Here is a 7726-nt window from a genome sequence, read left to right on the forward strand (position 1 = left end):
TGGAGTCAGCCTCCACCACATCACTGCCTAATGCATTCCATTAGTCAACCACTCTGACGCTAAAAAAGTTCTTTCTAATATCTCTGTGGCTCATTTGGGCATTCAGTTTCCACCTGTGTCCCCTAGTGCGTGTGCCCCTTGTGTTAAATAGCGTGTCTTTATCTACCCTATCAGTTCCATTGAGAATTTTGAATGTGATGATCATGTCCCCCCTAACTCTTCTGTCTTCCAGCGATTAAGTCAAACTGTTACATTGTTTACGTAGTGGAGCATCAAGAACACAACATAGCCCTATCTATCGATAGGGCTATGTTGTGTAGGACTATGTTGTGTAGGAGATAGTCCATAGGACTATCTAGAAAAAAACATCGAAGCTCTCGGGACATGATTACGACATATAAAATACTTAAGTATGTTCGAAGTATGTCCCAAAATGAGGGAAGAACGAAGGCAATAGGGATGGGAACAATGGTACTCAACTGTGTCACAGGGATATAATACCAAGATGAGCAACAGGGTAAGAGAGCAGGACAGTAGCGTAAAGGAAACTTTTCCTTTTCACCTGATCCACCTGTTCACCTAGCATTAAACAGCTACCCCCTGGAGTTAGGCAACTGTTGTAGACTGCATCCACAAGGGAAGGCGATTACTTGGCCTCGGGGAATATCATTAAGCCTAACAGGCTCCAGTTCTCGACTATGGGAAACCATGTATAAAAAATTCTCACGCAAGTTGAAAATAGGATATATGTAAATGAGGCATATGAGGGAGTCTGGCCACCAGGTGAGTGTGGGGCAGGTGTCTCCGTGCCGCCGCCACCACACCCTGCTGGGCCTCACCTGGCGATGGCTAAACTTCCTTAACTTCTAATTATTTATCAACCAACTGAATGAAACAAGAAGATCGAGTCTCTCAACCATCTAATATATCTGTGTCTGCCTGTCTGTCTCTGTCTGTCTACCTGTCTGTCTGTCTGTCTGTCTGTCTGTCTGTCTCTCTCTCTCTCTCTCTCTCTCTCTCTCTCTCTCTCTCTCTCTCTCTCTCTCTCTCTCTCTCTCTCTCTCTCTCTCTCTCTCTCTCTCTTCATAAATTATGACACACTCCCCTTGCCTCACCATGCAATTGTTCGAAATTATATACAATAAAACACAATTGGGAACCACAGACGAGGAGACGAGCATTACAGCAATATTCATTAGTTTCGTTAATAGCGTATAATAACAGCGGTGATTACACCTCCCGCCGGAGTCATCCTCTCTACCTCGCTAAATTAATTCAATCTGAGCCTCCTAACATACACAAAGGAACTTCTTGATACATGTTTTTTGAGAAGGTTAAAATTTGTGTTGTATGTTGGACCATCATGCGACGTGAGGGTGTTAGTGTGCTCATCTAGATGTGCCTGTAGGGTCGAGCCTCAGGTCTTTAGCCCCGCCTTTACTATCATTAGCATGCAATGATATCTGGTATCTCAACTATCTCAACACAAGATGTTGTGAACATGTCTCCGTTGTTTCCGGCCCCTTATTCATGAGGCAACAGCTCCCTCAACCTTTCCTCATAACTCACACATCTTTCTTCCAGGGACTAGTCTGAGGGACTGGTTTCATATATGTGGTATAATTACATAAGATTCTGAATGATTTCCTTCTCATATATTTACTGGCCGTTCTTGTTCTGATGAACCTAGAAGAACTTGCTCTTCGTGTCCACTTGGTACACTCTCTCTTCCGGAGAGAGGGTCGTTATGATGTCAACCACCAGGTCCTCCTCCCTGCTTCGTTGTTGAAGATTTCGTCTCTCATTTGTTACATTTACACTGACCTCTTGTTCCTTAAATCTAATTGCACTATATTGCACTTGAGTTAAATTCAAGTAGTCATTTGTTGGATAATTATTTTAGTGTGTGTGTGTGTGTGTGTGTGTGTGTGTGTGTGTGTGTGTGTGTGTGTGTGTGTGTGTGTGTGTGTGTGTGTGTGTGTGTGTGTGTGTTGAATGTGCCTATGATTTTATAGTTAAATTAATAATAGTATTAAAGTCATATGCAATACAAAAAAAAATACATTTACATGCTGCTACAAAATGTCACAAAGAAAAAAACAAGTCGCTCAAAATTTTAGCGTTGAGAAACCTATACATTTTGAGTAATAATACGTGTAACATCATATTTTGCAAGTGTAATATTTTAATAAGTTGTGAAAATGATGTTCGTATCTCAAATGACATACTCAAACGTATCACAAATAGCTCACAAATGACATACTCAAACGTATCACAAATAGCTCACAAATGGCAGTACTCAAAGCAATCGACAAGAAACATGAATATGAAAAAACTTAGGATTGGCCTAGTTGCAAAGGAAGTAGTTAAGCGATACTTGTCAGTGCTTGCCAGTATAATAAGAAAAGCAAACCTTATTATTATGTGAATAGATTCAAAGAAGCAAAAGGCAACATGAAAAGCACATGGAGAGCCATCTCTAACATCCTCGGAGCTAAACAACATTCACATAACCAGATACAAAATCTCCAAGAATGGGTATACACCTGCAACAGATCTTGAAACAACAACTGAATTTAATAGCTTCTTTTCATTGATTGGCGCTAACCTTGCCCGAAAAATCCCACAGATTTAAACACATGTTACCACATATCTTTCATGCAGCTATCCAAACTCTCTTCTCCTCTCACCAATCAGCGCTACAGATGTTATGTCCATCATTCACTTAATAAAAACCAAAGCTGGGAACATTAGTGAAATTACCATCCATGGTATACAAGAGCGCCTCCCATGCCCTTTGCACCACCCATAGCTTTGCTGTTCAATAAATCCCTAGAGTGTCATACCTTCCCTGATATCCTTAAAATAACAAGAGTAACGTCAGTTCAAATAGGAGGTAACACGGCAGACATAAACAATTACAGACCCATATCAAATCTACCTTTATTGTCAAAAATATTTGAAAAATTATTCACATACAACACATAACTAAAAAAGTTTCTAAAACAGTTGGTATACTCTCTAAGATCAGATATTTTGTACCCTACTACTGCTCTCCTCTCACTATATTATGCTCTTATCTATCCCTATCTTACTTATGGTATCTGTGCTTGGGGTTCAACCTCTGCAAACTACCTCAAGCCCATCATCACCCAGTAAAAATCTGCTATCAGGACAATAACAAACTCTGCTTTCAGACAACACACAGCTTCCCTGTTTAATCCCTAATACATGCTAAACATAATTTCACTCCATACATTCTCTTGTGCCAATTACATTTACAAAATCCTTTTCTTAAGTGCAAACCCTGTTCTGAAACTCTTCCTGGACAGATGTAATAGAAGCACATAATCACCACATCAGACATAAATATCTCTTTGATATCCCCAGAGTCAAACTTAATCTGTGTAAACACTTTATGCAAATAAAGGGACCTAATCTATGGAACTTACTCCCTAATAATTTGAAAAGCTGTCCAATTTTTGTCTTATTCAAAAATAAAACCAAACAGTACCTAATTTCATCTTCATAGTTTTCTACCTAGGGCTTTAGCACTGTATCTAGTGCTACCCGATCCCCCAATATATGTACCTAAGCCATATATATAACTTTACCATTGTATGCTTTGATATCATTTGATATCATGGTTGTTATACAGAGTGCATATTCTACTGCATTATTCCTTGAAATGATCCTCAAATTGTGCTACAGTGAACCAATGTATAACCCTGAAATTTTATCCAAATGTACCTAGTAATCCTTGTTCATTATATTGTATTGTTATTATTGTGTGTTAATCTAATCTTTGTTTATTGTGTGAAAATTTCTTACAATGTATCTGTAATTTTTTTTAAGTTTTACTGTAAATGATCTTTTAAATTATCTGTTATTATTTTGTATTCATCTAATCTATGTTTATTGTACCAAAATTTTTTTCAATTTAGCTGTAATTTTTTTTTTTTAATTTTACTCTAAATTATCTACTTAAAATTATCTGTTAGTTTAAGGACTTGCCTGAAACGCTACGCGTGCTAGTGGCTTCACAAGAATGTAAAATCAACATCATCTCTATGTACTCTCTTAACCCCCAATGTATATAAATATATACAAATATATAAATATATACAAATATATAAATATATACAAATATATAAATATATACTTCTTGTATATAAATAAATAAAATAAATAAATGTTCCAGCTTTCTTCAATTTTTGTGTTACTGATCAATACAGCCTTGTGGTGTGTTACTGATCAATACAGCCTTGTGGTGTGTTACTGATCAATACAGCCTTGTGGTGTGTTACTGATCAATACAGCCTTGTGGTGTGTTACTGATCAATACAGCCTTGTGGTGTGTTACTGATCAATACAGCCTTGTGGTGTGTTACTGATCAATACAGCCTTGTGGTGTGTTACTGATCAATACAGCCTTGTGGTGTGTTACTGATCAATACAGCCTTGTGGTGTGTTACTGATCAATACAGCCTTGTGGTGTGTTACTGATCAATACAGCCTTGTGGTGTGTTACTGATCAATACAGCCTTGTGGTGTGTTACTGATCAATACAGCCTTGTGGTGTGTTACTGATCAATACAGCCTTGTGGTGTGTTACTGATCAATACAGCCTTGTGGTGTGTTACTGATCAATACAGCCTTGTGGTGAGGCTTGAGTAATTTGTTGTAATCACTTCCTACCACTGTAGATGATCAACGAGATGAGAAGGAAGGCATACACATACTCACAAACACACTCCCAAGCACACACTCCAAACACGCTCATGCTCCCCCCTCATATAATCCCACTAACACTTACACTCTCTCACTCACACTTACGCTCATTCTCACAAACCCAATGACACTCACACAAACCACGTTTTGCTTTAAACTTCGTTCGTTAGACAGACAAAAACTCTAGTGTCCATAAACGGGCACTTTAGTGGTCAATGTGCGTGTTTAACGAGCCATAGTGATGGCTTGTTGGATACAACAGGCCCACCTGTCATGTCATTTACACACAATCACTGTCACTTGCCATGAATTAACTGACCGGGATCATTTCAAGGTCCATATAATTGTATATGGATTGAATGCGTATTGACACGCAAAATGAATACTTTTTTATAAGAGAGAGAGAGAGAGAGAGAGAGAGAGAGAGAGAGAGAGAGAGAGAGAGAGAGAGAGAGAGAGAGAGAGAGAGAGAGAGAGAGAGAGAGAGAGAGAGAGAGAGAGACACTCATATGAGACTGGACATCAATGTATGCACACTCACCACCTACAGCTTTACTCTGAACATTCACATCCTGACCCCCTAGTAGCTGCTAGGGGTCACTCAGCCTGATCCCGGATTAATGGGGGTTCAGAAGCCTCTTTGAACCGTCTCAAGCAGGCTTCGGAATATTCATCGGGAAGACAGTCTAATCCGCCTTTCAAAGTCCTTGTCAGATATCCACTAAAATCTCTCGGAATGACTCCAAACGCGACATCACAGGCAGGAAAAAATCCTTCGAAAAGTTTGATCCAGTATAAAAAGCTTTTTAAGTTCTAGGAATTAAAGCAAAATGCTTCACTTTAAAACACGTGAAGTCTATTTATAACATGTAAACGTAACTATGTCCTCGTGATCTAAATACCAATTACCTCCAGTAATTACTTTCAGGAAGTATACGGATAGAGTGTATAATTATCTCGGGGTTTCATTAGAGGTTTGAATTAAAAATACTCCACTTCAAATAATCATACAATTACATGATAATACGCTTGTACATACACCGTGAGCGAACATGTGTGTGTTGCACACATCACACGAGGCAAGAGCATACATACTACATAAACTAAATTACATCTCAAAAGGATGGACCAGCTTAGGCGATGTATATCCTCGCACGTACGTTACTTTTCTTTCTTAGTATGTAGAATGTTTCTCATCTAGTATGTATTATCCTGGTTCATTCTTCACTTAGTATGTACTATATATATATATATATATATATATATAAAAAGTTTGTGAGGGTACCACCTCTGGTGCCAATGTGGGGACCCATAGCCTCGGAGAAGAAAATAAAAAGTATTCAGAGGAGACCTTGTGGTTTCTCACTGAACACTAATATTATCTTCTCCTACCACCCCCATTCTTTTGTATGTACACATATATATTTACTTTATTTGAACTTTGTTACAAAAAAGGAGTTACATATGGGTTACAAAGATGGTTACAAAGATATATATATATATATATATATATATATATATATATATATATATATATATATATATATATATATATATATATATATATATATATATATATATCTGTTCATTTTTATGTCAGTGTATATATAAAACAGGCCAATAGGCCTCTTGAGAATTTTAATGTGAAGCCTTCATCACCGCTGTTACTGCTACGTTAGCTGCTATTGTTTCTAAAGCTGCTACAGCTATAATAATAATAATAATAATAATAATAATAATAATAATAATAATAATAATAATAACAACTACAATAATATAAATAACAATAATCATTGCCTAACAAAGCTGTGGGTGAGAACAAAGAGAAAAACAATACAGTTTACTCTTAAATTTGTTTGCAGTGACGCGTGAAGCTTTTAGAGTCCCTGATGACCGAAAATATTGGCCTCTATTCTAATTATCGTTCTGGTAATGGCAATTGGCAATTACATGTGGTAACTGCCGAACTGCGAATGCTATAATTACGTGTCACTAATCAATGAAGTTTTGATGAGAGTGGTGCCAATTTGTGGGGCCATTATCTGTGCTCACGTATTACTGTGGTTTGTGCCTGTACCTGTAATTGTACCTGCACATGCAGCTGTATTAGGGCTCTTTAACTGTACCAACACCTGTGGCTGTGTATAAATAGTTGACATTATTGCACTCACTGAAACATGGATGAGTGCAGGCGATGAGTCACAATAACGTGGCTAAAGTAAGTTGACCAGACCACATACTAGAAGGTGAAGGGACGACGACGTTTCGGAATATGGGCCAATAGGCCCTCTACAGTTCATATTCCTACTACTATTTCCTCTTCTACACTTTGATCCTCACCTCTCTCTAGCCTACTTATTGCCTGCATCTACTTCCTCATCACAATCGACTTGAGAATGGTCCAGGACGGACCGAAACGTCATCGTCCCTTCACCTTCTAGTGCATGGATGAGTGTACCATCCAGGGAACTATTAGTAGTTCCCTAGATTTTACACTAATCCATCTTTCTGTCAGTGCAATAATGTCTACTATTCTTGGATATATTCATGGATATATATTGCTACTCAACTATGATGACAGGAGGTGGTGGAAAAAGTCATAGTAAGAGGAAATGTACGGTAGCATTAGACAACATATCAAATACCGTATGCGTATAAAATCAAACTGGATTTAACAGTAGTGATGTTAATTCAAAGGTAAGACTGGGTATTGGTTGCAGGTCTCTATAGAGCGGGTCTCTACACACTGGTGGAGTAGAGTGGGAAGTAATTTTTGTCTCCTGCTGTCCACTAGTCGTCCTGCGGCTGCAGAGTGTCTGCGGACATGTTAACTGTGTGCATCTTGCCTATGGACAATATGTACATTTTGAGATCTTGTCAAAATGTCAAGATGTCCAGGAGTGTAACGGCCACTTAGGGCCAGTAACCGGGGTTCATGCTGTTATGACCTCTTACTATATCTAACCCAAAGTCGGTGGTAAGCTGCTTTCAAGAA

This window comes from Procambarus clarkii, chromosome 1, assembly GCF_040958095.1.
Source record: "Procambarus clarkii isolate CNS0578487 chromosome 1, FALCON_Pclarkii_2.0, whole genome shotgun sequence".
In the NCBI taxonomy this organism is placed as follows: Eukaryota; Metazoa; Arthropoda; class Malacostraca; order Decapoda; family Cambaridae; genus Procambarus; species Procambarus clarkii.